The sequence below is a fragment of the Nicotiana attenuata genome, unplaced genomic scaffold (genome assembly GCF_001879085.1).
Source record: "Nicotiana attenuata strain UT unplaced genomic scaffold, NIATTr2, whole genome shotgun sequence".
Classification (NCBI taxonomy): domain Eukaryota; kingdom Viridiplantae; phylum Streptophyta; class Magnoliopsida; order Solanales; family Solanaceae; genus Nicotiana; species Nicotiana attenuata.
Genome location: NW_017676463.1, coordinates 20834 through 37151, shown reverse-complemented (window position 1 = coordinate 37151; position 16318 = coordinate 20834).

The following is a 16318-nucleotide window of genomic DNA, read 5'->3' as shown; positions in this document are numbered from 1 at the left end:
GTAATGTGATAGGCGCCATCACGACCGGGGTATTTGAGATCGTGATAGTTGCCACAAAGGGTTAGAGGTAATCTTTAGGTTTACAAGAGTTTTGTAAACGTTATTTTTCGCTCAGTGATTTGGTGAAGTGTTAGGAAAAATCCTACTGGGTATATATAGGTCGTGATTTTTTAACCTTTTGAGCCAGGTATTTTTCACGTATAAATACTTGTGTTCTTTACTTTCTGCTTTTATTATTCCACAATTATAGTATAAGGAACACATAAAAGAACCATGTGTTTCTATAATCTGTGCATGCAAAAAATTGGACACCACACAAATCACCCCCCCTCTTGTGCATTGAAGTATAAAACATCAATATTTTGGAAGCAATTCTTGTGTGATTCAAGTGTGCGAACTTGAAGCTCTACATGAACTAGATAGAAGAACCAGTTCCAAGTGTTTGTCTTTTATTCTAGTTTCATTGTAGTAGGGCTTTTGAGTTGTACCTTTCAGCTTTCTCTAGAAGCATTTGTACTAGGTACTCTGAGTTATATTGTTCAAGTTAGAGTTAATTTGGAGCAGTCGCAACAGCCTGTAGCTAGTTGCTACAAGGGTTAGAGTTAATCCTTAGGTTTGATAGATGGTTGTAAACTCGAGTTGTATTATTCAAGGTAGAGTTAACTTAAAGCAGTCGCAACAGCCTGTGGTTTGTTGCTACAAGAGTTAGAGGTAATCCTTAGGTTTGCAAGAGTTTGTAAACTTTGTTGTTGGCTCAGAGTTGTAGTGAAGTTTAGGAAAAATCCTACTAGGTATGTCATGGTTGTTTTTTACCTTTTGAGCCAGGTGTTTTCCACGTAAAAATAACCATCAAACATGAAAAAAAATGTGAAAATATAGAAGAAACACATTATCACAACAGAAAGAACAACAAATAAAATTTATATCAATAAAATAAAGGACAGGTACTGAGCTATTTTTTAGGTATCATAATAAAATAAAAGAAAGTACTCACTTTATTGAAATGAAAGAAATACTTTTTGTACAACATGAAAAGAAAATATTTTTTTTGTTGAATAAAAGAAAATATTTTTTCTACAACAGGAAAATAAAGTGCTCATTTTGTGAAAAAGAAAATACTTTTTCTACATCATGAAAAGAAAATACTCTTTTTTTTTTAAACAAAAGAAAATACTTTAGCTCCAACATGGAAAGAATGTACTCATTTTGTGGAAAAAACTATCTTGAAAAGAAAGCACTTATTTTATTAAAATGTAAGAAAATAAAATACTCATTTTGATGAAATAAAAAACATATTCTATCTACAACATTAAAAGAAAATATATTTTCTACAACAGGAAAAGAAAGTACTCATTTTGTGTGAAAAAGAAAATATTTTTTCTGCATCATGAAAAGAAAGTACTCAGTTTGTTAAAAAAAAAAGAAGCTTTTTCTACAACATGAAAAAAAATTACTTATTTTATTGATATGAAAGAAAATATTTTTTCTACATCATAGAAAGAAAATATTAATTTTTTTGAAATGAAAAGAAAATACACTATCATAACATTAAAAGAAAGTACTCTAAATAATATTTTTATTTAGGGTGGGGTAGAGGGTCAGGGGTAGGGTGAGGGTTGTGGTGGTGGTGGTGGTGGTGGTGGTGGTGGGGTGGGGGGGGGGTATTTGGGATGTTCTAATTTTACTACTTATTTATTATTTTGGTCATTATCACTATTATAAGATGAAGAACTATCAAATAAAATTCTACATGCAAATTGAGGAAAGATTGGCATGAATTGATATGTAATTCAAAACATAAGATCATTTTTATGTATGCTTTGTATACGGTAGAAATCTGGGCTACGCGATTTCACTATTTGATCGAAACAAGGACGTTGCATCGAAGAGCTAAGGCATCGAGTTCGATATCGAAGTCTCTTTCGAGATCGAGGTTGATATCATTCAATCGAAGCCAGGGGAGATAAACTTCGAGTACATCGGGGATAGCTTAGTAACGAAAAGAGCGAGATATCCGTGATTGGTCGAGGATCGTGGTGTGAATCTCGGAACCAACCAAATCAGAAGCGGTTAATTAGCTGTTTATATGATTTCCTTCTGTAATTAGAGACATACTATAATTAGGTTTCCTCTACTATATAAAGAGGAGCTCCAATCATTTGTAGGGGCATCGTTCACTGAAACATAAGCAATATAGCTCTTCTTTTCTGACCCGTATTTTTGTTCATCAATTTATCCAATCTTTACTGTTCTCATACTGTTATCACCTCAAGGGTACCTTAATTCAAGGCTGAAGCTTAGTTTGCATACTGGTTTGGATTATTTACAGTTTAATTCTACCTCTCATTTTCTTACTTATCAGTTGGTATTGGGTGAAATTATATATCTTTAAAACCACATTATAAATTTAATTGTTATCCAATTTTTAGGGTAAACAGTTTGGCGCCCACCGTGGGGCCAAGGATAATAGTGACTATTCAATACTAATTCCGATAACACACACTACTTTATATTTGTTCTTGTCAAGTATATTTATTTTCAGGATAAAATATGTCAAACTCACAAACAGTATCTTACAACACCCAACACGGGTGTGTTAGCCATGCACTTGATTAAACAAGATGATCTTATAAGAAACAACACCCACACATGGTGATAATGACCTCAGATTCCACGGAGAAAACGATAATGTAATCGCTCCAGGGGTCGAGGTGCAACAAGCTGATCTCGAGGGCAACCCAGTCGATGTAAGTTCACACATTGCTCTAAACGCGAACCTGGGCGCGGACCCCGAAAGGAGTATACGCAGAGAAAGCTGATCTGGTGGTCGAGGTTCACTGGACGAAGGAGATGGAGGAGTCAGCCTCCAAATGATATTCGAGATGCTACACGCTCAACAAGCCGCTATTGCATAACTACAAAATCAGCATCGAACGCCGAGCGGGGTTGAACCGGAGGCCGCTCGCCGAGCCAAGACAGTACCAGAAAGGTCGAATACAAGTAAATCGAGGACTGACCCCACAATAATGAAGATGCTCGAGGAGCTCACCAAACGAATCGAATCGGGAGAGAAGAATATTGAGGAAAATGACAAAAGGGTAGAAGCGCACAACTCCCGAGTTGATCGAATTCCGGGGGCACCACCGATATTGGCAGGACTAGATCCTAAAAGTTCGTGCAAAGACCCTTTCCCCGTGGTGCGGTTTCGAAGCCAATCCCCAAGAAGTTCCGTATGACTGAGATCCCCAAGTATAACAGCACGACCGATCCGAATGAACACGTCACCTCATATACGTGCGCCATCAGAGGAAATGACTTGGAAGATGACGAAATTGAATCCGTACTGTTGAAAAAGTTCGAGGAGAGTTCCTTAATATGGTATCGTAACTTACCCCCTAATTCTATTGATTCAATTGCTATGATGCAGATTCTTTTGTAAAGGCACACGCCGGAGCCATTAAAATTGCAACGCGGAAGTCGTACCTTTTGAAGGTAAGGTAGAAAAATAACGAGGTGCTCATGAAATTCGTATCTCGGTTCCAAGCGGAGAGAATGGATTTGCCTCCGGTCACCGATGACTGGGCCGTTCAAACTTTCACCCAAGTCTCAACACTCGGAGTTCCATAGCTTCATAGCAGTTGAAGCAAAGTTTAATCGAGTACCCGTCTGTCACTTGGGCCGACGTACATAATCGATATCAGTCGAAGATCAGGATCGAGGACGATCAACTTGGGACTCCTTTGGGTCCGTTTACCCTAGCAAGCCCATGGATAGGATCAAAAGGGACATTGATCGAGAGCCAAGGTCGAATAGAGATCGATATTAACCGTACAACAAAGACCAAAGAGGAAGCGGGTCTGGGCGAAGCTTCGTGCGAAACGAGAGGATAAATGATCGAGGTCAAAATCTATGGGGGCTTGATGACGAGGAAGATCACGTTAAATATCCAAAATATAAATAAAGGTACGACCACATTCCAATTCTTTCTATTTTTCGACTAACACTTGCAGGCTATCAGCAAGGATCGACACAAAGCTTTGGATCTTAAAGCACGCGTTGCACTCTTTTTCCCTTAGACCGGTTTTTGTCCCAAGTGGTTTTTTTTTGGCAAGGTTTTTAATGAAGCAACCATTGTTCGTGCTAACTTAGAGCAATTCAACAATATCCGAGGTTTCCTACTATAAGCCTCGAGTACTGGGGGGCATCACCCTCGAATGTCTACTTTGTTGCAAGGAAATTACTTCATGACAGCGGAGTCTCGATAGGAAAATGTTGTATGGGTGAAACTGTCAGATGAACCGTGCCCATATAGGTTACTCGAGCCCTAACGTCAAACATGTGCGCATGTATAATCATCTATTGAGAGAAGTATTTTTCCTTGCCGATATCTCATGCCTTTAGAAAATTTCCTATTTCATACTCTTGATCTGTTGCGTAAACAAGCTTAAGGGTCGATCACGATGGAAGTTCAAACAACTAACCCCACGCTTGAGGACTTCCATCTGAGAGACCAACGAAATCGAACTACTAAAATTTTGAGACCATAAGACCTTAAAGGCAACCCTCGATTTTACAGGCCACGGCCACCCCACTCGGGGAATGACACTTCGGATAAGCTGGAAGTGAAGCGAAAATAAACCCAAAGGGAAAGTTCCGAACTACAGAGGCTACGGCCAAATTAATGTGGATCAGAGATGTCCGAAATCCGTAACAAATGCAAAGGCCTAAGGGCTACTTCTACTTCGAGTTCGAGCAATCCTCACTCGATCGTAAAGCCCAAGGGCTATCTTAACCCGAGTTCGAACAAACTCTCACTCGGGGACTATCTATAAAGCCTAAGGGCTAACTTTACTTCAAGTTCGAGCAAATCCTCACTCGACTATAAAGCCTAAGGTCTAACTTCACTTCCAGTTCGAGCAAGTCCTCACTCGATCATAAAAGCCCAAGGGCTATCTTAACCCGAGTTCGAGCAAACTCTCACTCAGGGACTATCTATAAAGCCTAAGGGCTAAATTTACTTCGAGTTCGAGCAAATCCTCGCTCGAATACTAAGCCCAACGGCTACCCGAGTTCGAAAAAATTCTCACTCGGGGACTATCTTTCGAGCCCAAGGGCCATCTTATCTCGAGTTCGAGCATGTCCACGCTCGATCATAAAGCCTAAGGGCTATTTTCATTTCGAGTTCGAGCAAGTACTCACTCGACTACTAAGCCCAAGAGCTACCCGAGTTCGAAAAAATTCTCACTCGGGGACTATCTTTCGAGCCCAAGGGCCACCTTATCTCGAGTTCGAGCATGTACTCACTCAATCATCAAGCCCAAGGGCTACCTTACCTCAAGATCGAGCAAATCGACTATTGAGCCTAAGAGCTACTTAAACACATGTTCAAATGGTCATTCGTGGTCCATTGATCGGAAACGTTCGATGGCAGTACTTATTGTCGGTCATTACCATCCCGAACTCTGGATCTTCAAAAGCAATTTTTTGCTAAGGCGTTTTAACCCGCACAAAAGAGAAACAGATTCAGAAGCCATAGAAGGGAAAAAACTTTATATATTCGTAAAAACCTTTTTACAAGGGCTATAGGTCCCGATCAAGAATTCTTTACAGGGGCCGATCAGCCTCAAAATAAAAGCAAAAATTTACGAAAAGCACGAAGCCTAAGCAGCAAGATCCTTATCGGTAGAAGTGTCTTCACCCTCAGAATCTTCTCCTCCGCCAGACTCTCTATAGTTTCTCGAAGTCTCCCTCGGGAAAGGCAGCTTATGAGCTTTTGTTTCCTCGGTCGCTTACATCACGGTGATGGTGTCATGGCAAATCGGGGTAAAGATCGAGGACTCAATTCGTTTCTTGTCGTTATGCTCCAAAAAACGAGGGGACTATATGTATACGGTAGAAATCGGGGCTACCCGATTTCACTATTTGATCGAAACAAGGACGTTGCATCGAAGAGCTAAGGCATCGAGTTCGAGATCGAAGTCTCTTTCGAGATCAAGGTTGATATCATTCAATCGAAGCCAGGGGAGATAGACTTCGAGTAACATCGGGGATAGCTTAGTAGCGGAAAGAGCGAGATATTCGTAATTGGTCGAGGATCATGGCGTAAATCTTGGGACAGACCAAATCAGAAGCGGTTAATTAGCTGTTTATACGATTTCCTTCTGTAATTAGAGACATACTATAATTAGGTTTCCTCTACTATATAAAGAGGAGTTCCAATCATTTGTAGGGACATCATTCACTGAAACATAAGCAATATAGCTCTTCTTTTCTAACCCATATTTTTGTTCATCAATTTATCCAATCTTTACTGTTCTCATACTGTAATCACCTCGAGGGTACCTTAATTCAAGGCTGAAGCTTAGTTTGCATACTGGTTTGGATTATTTACAGTTCAATTTTACCTCTCGTTTCTTACTTATCAATTGGTATTGGGTGAAATCACATATCCTTAAAACCACATTATAAATTTAATTATTACCCGATTTTTATGGTAAACATGCTTGTTTGAAAGTTGAGAATATTACAAAGATTTGGATTAATTTGGACGGGTTGGATTACAACCTATTGTTTAGTCTATCTTAACCCAGCCTATCTGTGGACATACGAATCCAAAATGTCTCTGCTCTGGTGAAATTCACCCCGAGTTAATACAGCATAAGTTAAGATTTGAAAGGTTGATAAAGTGTAAAGGCGATGTCTATTTAGCGCTTTTCCAAAGATAACTGATTAGTTTGATTTTGGAAAATTATAATGACTGGAAAAAGAATTGAAAAACTGCTAAAAGGCATACGAATGAGGATTGCAGATGGAGAGTAATGTGTCAAGGGAGTGAATTGGGGTAAATTTGCCTGATTAAAACAGGTCATCATTAAATAATGTTTTCCTGGGTCAAAATGGACAGGCCAATTTGTGCTAAAGAATAACCCAACTCGCTAAGCCAAAATCATCTTTATCTAGTATTTTTTGCTTTTATAATTAATTTAATTTCAAATCAATATATGTTTTGAGATAAATTTTCCTACGGGTCGATTTGCACTACAAAAGTGGGCCAAATTGATCCAAACACTAAATGAGCTAACTTGGGTTATGCCAAAATGACCCGCCAACGAATGTATGTAACGTGTTATATTTCATAGGCTAGCTAAATTTGACATCACTGATGGAGAGACATAATTCTTGGGCAAATGATTTAGGTCAGTCTCGAACTCGTTTATATAATAAAAAGTTAAACTCGTCTGTCTTTCCAAACGAACGAGTTATCTTAAACTATGAATACTACGTTTATGACTCAATACAAAGTGTAGATGTAGAATTGAAGGGTGACATGTGAGTATGGGGTAGACTTATTGCACATATAGTTTTCAAAGAAGGAAGATCGAGAATGTCATTTTCAGCGTGTGGCTGAGAATTATTGATGTTAGCTGAAGAGAAGATAGCTTTGGAAGTCAATTTATGTGTGTGTTATGATTGAAATATAGCTGTACAATGTACGAGAATAGAAAGGAAAATCCAAGACGACATCCAAATTCCTAATCAAATTATTAGGGTTTCTGAACATTCTTTTGCCTCATCGTTGCCTCCTTGCTATGACTTGTGCTGCTAACCTTTTGATTTTCGTCTAAGAGAATGTAACCAAGTTTGGATAAATTCAGATGCTAAATGTTAAGTGATTTCTAAATAATATGTGCTCCATTAATACTAAAGTCTTTTTGGCTTAGGTTCTTAAAATTCGTATATAACCCTAAATAATTCTGAAACACCCTTAACTTCTGAAAGAAACTCCTTTCTAAGTGTGACTAACATAACAACACCACCCCCCCCCCCCCCCCCTATTCCATTTCTGTTATTCTAGTTTTGCCAATTGGAGGGGTGGGACTGAAAAAGGAAACGGAAAAAAGCTTAGTTATACTCAATGTTTTCATAAAATCGACGACTAAAAGATGTATTTTAATTTTACTCGTCTTTCAATTTATCTATCGCACAATACACCTAAGCAGTACTCCATCGTGGGTATATATCAACAAGAACAACAACCCAATAATATCCCACACTGTGGAGTCTGAGGTTCGTGGGTATATATATATATCGAATACCAATAATAGCGAGCAAGAAATAACGGAGATGGATTGTTACGAGTAATATTTCAAACAAATGAGCGAAATTTGTGTACATCAATTACACCACTTTAAAACTAATTAAAGGTTGAAACTCAGAAACATGGTAAATAAGTCCACATATTCACTAATCGTGTTAAAAAGAATTTACATTAAAGTTATGTTAAATCCTTCAATAAAATTGTTGTTCTAAGAGATAGTGAAAGATAACAAAATGATTGTTAAGATAGAAGTAAATTTTTTGGAAAACCAAAGAGCTTTTCAAAGGAAGTTATTATAAGTAGTGATGTGAAATATATGAGTGAAACTGATGAAGATTATTATAAAAAGTTATTGAAAAGCCTTTTAGCAATGGTCATAGGATGTGAAGGGGACATAATCTTTGTGTCCTTGAACTAATGGAAGTGCCGCTTTTCTGGTTATCGCACTGTTTTAGATACAATGAAGGACAACTAATTGACAAGATAGAACAACTATAACATAAATAATGGGATCCCAACTTTATGTTTAAATCTTAATTAGTGTACTTGATTGTTTTTTAGATGTTTTCTTTTTAGCCAAATTTTCCATTAATATCATTAATGGGATTCTAAACACCTGTCGATGCCTCCTTCATCCTCTCCCTTCTCCCCCTTTCTCTTAAAACACTTTTTCATCCTTTGGTTGCTCTTTTTTTTTTTTTTTTTTTTCCTTTTTTTAAAAGTAGTATCATTTTAAAGAAGGGCCCTCTAGAAGAATAATGATTCTTTATAAATTGTTACTATTCTTCTTGTTTAATTATAACGATGAAGATGAATTAGTTTAAAATTAATGTTCAAGTAACTTCTCTTTTAGGAAGTGCCTGAGCACTTTTTCATCTAAAAACATAAAAAATTCAGTTCTCGTGACGAGGTGAAATTCTGAACATACAAGTTTGTGGATTAGAGGAACGTACTGTAATGCCACTTGAGTTTTTATAATGTAAAAAAAATCGGATGTTGGTCATGGGGAGCATTTAAATGGAAATAATTTTCACTTAAGGGGTCCATTTTGAAGAAGAGATGACGTTAATCCAGCCTATAAACAGGACATTTCACATTGTTAGGAAACATAATCACATGGTTATCTTTATAAGGTTAGTTAAATAATTAACTACAATCTTGATTATCTCATGTCATGTCAAAGAGCATCGAGGCATAGGGGCATGATCAAATAAACATGAGGTTTTCTTGCCATATTTAGAAACTTAATAATCTCATTAAATGATTAATTATAATTAGTGGTTAAACTACGCCATTCATGCACCGCTTTTATCTATCACTTTGATTATTAGTTATAATAATAGGCTTAACTAACCCGCGAAAAAAATATAAATAAATGAGTTTAACTACACTTTTTGCAGTTGTAAGTTGCAAAGATATGAGAGAAGATAATGTAAATTGGATTTAAGGAGGAGGCAAGTTAGGTTAGTTATTATTTGTGTTAAATATAATAATGTGTCTAAAACAGTATTCCATTATCTAAAAGCTTATAATTAATTAGTATAAGGCCTTTAACCCCATCAATTACCCATAGCCCTGTCGTTGAAACGGTAGACTCCTGACCCCCCCCCCCCCCCCCCCCCAAAGTGTTGAATAATTACATAGATGCTTAGCTTTTTTTGCCTTTGTAGTGGACAAATGATGAAGTACTTTCTTCTCACATTTACATGATAACTTTTTAAATTTTTTGGTAGAGAGTTTATTGCCCACAATGAACTAATTGAAATTCTAATTGGGGTGGGGAGACACTCTTTGAGTTGAGTCTTGTCAATAGTGCAAAATTGCTTAGAGTGCTGTCGTGTTCCCATTGGATAAACCCATACCGTTTGCCCTATGTTAGAGAAGTAAATTAAAGAGTTTAATATGAATAAAACTACTAGAAACACCTTCAACATCTAATCCATCAAGTCCAATTAGAAGATGATCACACCTCCCAATAATTTCTTTTCTATTTTCGAACCACTCCATCATTCTTGTTTCCATTATGTTCTTTTATCATTTCTTCCTTTTTTTTATTAAATTTTCTGAGAAAAGAAGAAAAAGTTTCATTATTTATAAATTACTACTACTTAATACTCCCTCCGTTCCAATTTATGTGAAGCTGTTTGATTGGGCACGGATTTTAAGAAAAAATGAAGATTTTTAGAATTTGTGGTCCTAAATAAGTCAAAAAAGGGCCTAAAGTATTTGTGTGGTTATAAAAGCTTCTCATTAAGGGTAGAATTGTAAGTTTAAGCTAAATTGTTGCCTAATTTGTAAAGGGTTCATTCTTTTTGGAACGGACTAAAAAGAAAATAGGTTCACATAAACTGGAACAGAGGGAGTACCTAAAACGGCTGAAGCCCATTTAGGATCCGGGGCATATATGTTATGCCATCTCAAGATATAGTGGCCGATTGACATTGAAATTTATTTATATTAAGGGCTTTATCTTTGGGGAAAGGCCCATGACTATAGTGGACTAGGATGTAGTTGAGGTCTACATAGGTCGGTTTGGTTTGGATTTTAATTATCAAATCAAATTAATTGTCTCGGGTTTTTTAATTTATAAACCAAATCAAACCAACAAAAGTAGGGCTTTTCCATCTGAGTTTTTCTCGGGTAGTTATGTTTTCTCGAGTTTTTTGGGTTTCTTTTGGTTAAAATTTTTATAGCACAAACCATCTAACTTGTGCTCCAAATATTTCTCTGGTCTGTCCTACTATACAAGGTGTTACTCAAGAAAATAACAAAAAATAATGTGAGACGAGCCATAACATTGTACTGAAATATTCAACAATAAAAATAATAAAAGCGCATAAAATAAATTTGCTAATTAATAAGTCATAATAAAAACAAACATAATCTAAAAATATTAAGTCACGCTAAAATAAGTACGATTACTAAGTACTAAATATTAATTACATGACTAAAAAAAATATGCATTTTTAATGCCCAAACTAATACAAAACTAATAAAAATAGAAATTCAACATTATTGTTATTCCTTGTATTGAATGGAATTTCTTTTGTTAACATTAATATTGATTTGGTTTTGCTTTGAGCTTCATTTGAGTTGCTAACAATTATGAGCTATAAAACTTATTGGGTCATTCAAAAATGGGAAGTCCAAGCTTGAAATAATACTTTAAAAGAGAAAACTATGAAAAAGTTTAAAAGGTATTTATAAATTATATTATAATAAATATTTTATGTGTAAAATATTTTAAAACTTGTATACATGCAATGTCGGATTGATTTGATTTCGATTTGACATTTTTTAGTTAAAACCAAACCAAACCAGTTATAGTCTGACCTTTTTTTTTTCTTTCAACCAATATAACACCAAATTGTACCAAATCACAGTTAATTTTTTTTTCCAGTTTGGCTCGAATTATCAATTTAGTGTTGTTTGTTGGTTTCTTCTGTACACCCTTAGGAGGTGGTATATAGGAACATCCATAGTGCGTGGACGTATATTTGTGAAGACCACGTTAAAGTCTCATTCAAGTATGGGCTTGATTATTTTTAAGAAAATCATACTGTATAGCCGCTCTCAAAATAATAGCAAGCAAAATATTTATTTTTATATATTAATATATAATATACATATACATTATTTATATATTTAGCTAGCAGATATAATTATTTTTGGACAACGAGCCAAATATGTAACTTGCCCATTCTTTTTTTTTTGGTAATGAAGATATTTATTCCGCCCTGTGTAAGAGTTATTACAAATTGGGACTTTTCTAGGACACAAAGTTCCTAGCTTGTCCAGTTCAAAAGTAGAAGTAACAAAAGGGGGCGGGGAGAAGTACAACATAGGATTCCCAAAAAAATTCGAGTTACTTCCATGTTTTGCCATAATATCAGCCACACCATTCGCTTCTCTGAAGACGTGAGTGACTTGAGGCTCGCCCGCTCTAGTTAGCATCCATCTGCAATCAGTAATCAAATTTTGGTACGGACCATTTTCGTTAGTAAGCATGTTAATTAAGAGATTGCAGTCTGTTTCAACCACTAGACGTCTAATGTTTTGTTGTATTGCTATCTTTAAACCCTGTATAAGAGCTAGGCCTTCCGTGAAAATGTTTGTAGCGTGATGAATAAACATGGTAAAGCCTATAATCCAATTACTGTCCCAGTCTCTGATAACTCCTCCAATGCCACCCCTCCCAGGGTTGCCTAAGCTAGATCCATCTATGTTTAATTTATAAATTTCCCGATCAGGTGGCTTCCATTTTATGTATATTGTCATCTTGGGGTTTGGACTTTGGAAAGATTCTGTTAACAACTTAAATTCCGTTGCGCTCTTAATGATGTTATTTAAGGAGAGTGGAGATTTTTTGTTGTTAAATATGAAGTTGTTTCTGTGGGTCCATATATGCCAAAGGGTAAAGGGTAGAATATCTCCCTTAGATAAGAGTCTGTTAAATGGTGATTTATTGTGGCAAAGAGGTTTTAACCAGTTATGTATTGTTAGCTCATTGTGAGGTTGATCCGGGTATTTGTAAAAAGTTCCCAATTGGTCCCAAATAGGTTTTGAGTGCCTGCAGTTAAAGAACATATGCTCCATGTCTTCTTCTTCGTTTTGGCAGATGTTACAAATGCTAGAGGTAATGATTTCCCTATTATATAACATTTTAGAGGTGGGTAACCTATTGTGGACAACTGTCCATAAGAAGGATTTTATTTTGTTTAAAGTGTCAAGCTTCCATAACCATGAAAAGTCAGTCCAGTTATCTACTTCTTGTGATTGTGCTTTGATAATGTTATAGGCAGTCTTTGTCGAGAAGGAGCCATTAGGACCTTCTGCCCAAGCAAATTTATCAACTGCCGGCTCACTTTGTTTAATATAAGTGCTAAAAATTTTTTTGCGGATGGTTTCAGGGAGTTCAAAAGATAGAGAGTTAATATTGAAGGATCCCTCCACTAGGATAGAACTTAGGGTTAGATTGGATTCTTGTGATTGGATTCGTTTGGATTTAGTAGTTGCTAAGTGTCTCCCGTTGATGTTTGCCATCTTAGATTAAGATATATGCATAGTTGATATTTCTTTTTTGCTTCCCATATGGTGTTCAATATCTATATTGAAATGCAATTAATCCAGATTTACATTGCGTAAAGTCCATTAAGGAAAAAACACTCCCTATTAGTATTTTCCATTTCCTACCAATAAATTTTTAATAATATATCTTGAACCTGAAATCTCTAATTAATAATAGAGGATTCTACCTATTCCACCACAAACTTTGAAGATAGTTGATTTCTCGTTATGGCATAACCACTTAAAAATATAAATAGAGGGAAGAAACAATATATTAAAAGAAAAGTAATAGATGAGTGAGGGAAAAAATAAAAAATTGAAAACTCGAGGAACAAAGTAGAAAATCAAAAACTGAACTAATGAAATTTGCAATATTTGGTTAGTTTAATTTTAATATTTAGAGAACGGTCTTACCCGGTTAAAATCGAATCAAATTGTCACGATCCGGAATTCCTACCCTCGGGATTGTGATGACGTCTAATATTTCACTTCCTAGGCAAGCCAGCGTCAGGTGTAGTTATTAACCATTTTAACAAACTTCAAATACGATGACAATAAAGAAACTGAATAGTCGGAAACAAGGTAAATAAACTAATAAGTGATGAAATTCAAATACAACCCCGGAACTGGTGTCACGAATACATGAGTGACTAAGATACTGCAGATAATGGTCTGAAACAAACATAATTGTCTGAGTCAAATAAACAGCTAAAAGTAATAAAAGGGGACCTCAAAGTTGCGGACGTCGTGCAGTTGTACCTCAAGTCTCCTATAACTAGCTTGATCCGAGCAAGTCTAAGGAGCACCGTTGGGACCAACTCCGGTATCTGCACAAGAAGTGCAGAGTGTAGTACAAGTACAACCGACCCTATGTACTATGTAAGTGTCGAGCCTAACCTCGACGAAGTAGTGACGGGGCTAAGGCGGTTCACTTACATTAACCTGTACGTAGTAGAAATAATAATAACAGAAAAGACAGGAAAAATAGTAAAGCGGGTAATTCATATCAACGAACTCAGCTACTAACAGAGAGTCCCGAATGACAAGTAATATAACTCATCTCAACAACCGAGGTCAATCCAACAATCACAACAAATATAACTTTTATCAACATGTTGCGGCGTGCAACCTGATCTCACAATATAAACTTTAAACAATCTGTTGCGGCGCGCAATCCCAAAATATATTCATCTGTCAACATCATAGTCCGTCCTTATTCCGCCTTTTCAATTCATTTTCTTTCAATTTCCGTCGCAGCGTGCAACCCGCTCCCCAAACAAGTTCAGTTAACAATAATAACTCAATAATCAAGATTTACGAGAAATCATACATCAAGAGAACAAATGTAGGAGCAATAGAGAATAACATGATAAACGAAGAGACTCGGACTACTTGGATGTCTCAACTTTACCAACTTAACGGTATCTACCATTTAACAAGGCATTCAAGTGAAACTACATCAATGAAGGCAACATTTAATACGAAACTATAAGACAAACAAGGCATAAGACAATTTAGATATGTAAGGAAAGAAAATTGAGTCAAGTAGTAAATAAGCATGGAATTATGGAAGGGATGGACAATTTAACACAAGAAACACTAAATGGCAAGTAGCAATTATAGCATGGAAATCAAATAAGCATGCAACAATTAAGGCATGAAATAAGATATACTATGAATCAATGAAAGTAGGAAAGAAAGTAATGTAATAGCACATATACACTCGTCACCTCACATATACGCCATTTCACACATAATTCACATAATATATAATCCAAGGGTCCCTAATTCCCTCAAGTCAAGGTTAGACACAACACTTATCTCACTCAGCAATCAACTCAAAGCTCAACCATGGCGTTGCCTTTCGAACAAGTCTCCAAATGAACCAAATCTAGAAAATTATTGACCATACGATTCAAATTAAGCTTTAGAAACTACCCACGAATGAAAAAGGTTCAATTTGGATCATTTTTAAAAAAGTCAACAAAAGTCAACCCCGGGCCCACTTGGTCAAAATCGATATTCGGACCAAAATTCGAATACCCATTCACCTCCGAGCCTGCCCATTGTGTAATTTGTTTCGAAATCCGACCTCAATTCGAGGTCTAAATCCCAAATGTACAAAAATTTCTAATTCTCAAATCCCTAATTTCTACCATTAAAATTCTAGATTTGACGTTGAAAACTTATGAAATATAGTGGGTAACTGAAAAGAAGTAGAATAAAGTCACTTACCAATAAACTTAGGAGAAAAATCACTTGGGAAAATCACCTCTAGGGTGTTTAGGGTTGAGAGTTTGAAAGAATTAAGCTAAATCCCGTTTCCCCTCTTCTACGAGCTGCGGATGTTGCAATTGCGATATCGTGTTTGCAATTGTGAACATCGCAAATGTGAAGCACAGGTCGCACATGCGAACAATGTCTGAGAAGCCAGAAGTCGCATTTGCGACAAATCGATCGCAAATGCGATTTGCCCATTCGCAAAAGCAACCAGATCCTTCACAAATGCGGAGATGCCCAAACTCACATAGCATCGCAATTGCGATGACGGAGTTGCAAATGCTGACACAAGACACATCGCAAAAGCGAGGTTTGCATTTGCGAGCCAGACCTCACAAATGCGAGATCTGCAATCCAGCACCAAAAACAAAAATGCATCAGTTATTTCAGAAGTCCATAAATCAATCTATAGCCTATTCGAAACTCACCCGAGCCCCTCGGGCTCCAAACCAAACATGCACACAAGTGTAATAACATCATACGAACTTGCTCGCGCGATCAAATTACCAAAATAATACCTAGAACTATGAATCGAACACCAAAACAGATAAAATTTTCAAAGAAATTTAAGAACTCTCAATTTTTCAACCGGACGTCCGAATCACGTCAAATCAACTCCGTTTTGCACAAAAATTTGTAGACAAGTCATAAATACCGAAAATGAAACTACACCAAGTTCCGAAACCATAATCCGAACCCGGTAGCAATAAAGTCCAACCTATGGTCAAACTTAGAAATTCTTTAAAACTTTAAACTTCTAATTTTCAACAAATTACGTTAAATCAAGTTAAGGACTTTCGAATTCGATTCCGGGCATATGCCCAATCCCAAATCACAATACGGACCCACCGGGACCGTCAAAATACTGATCCG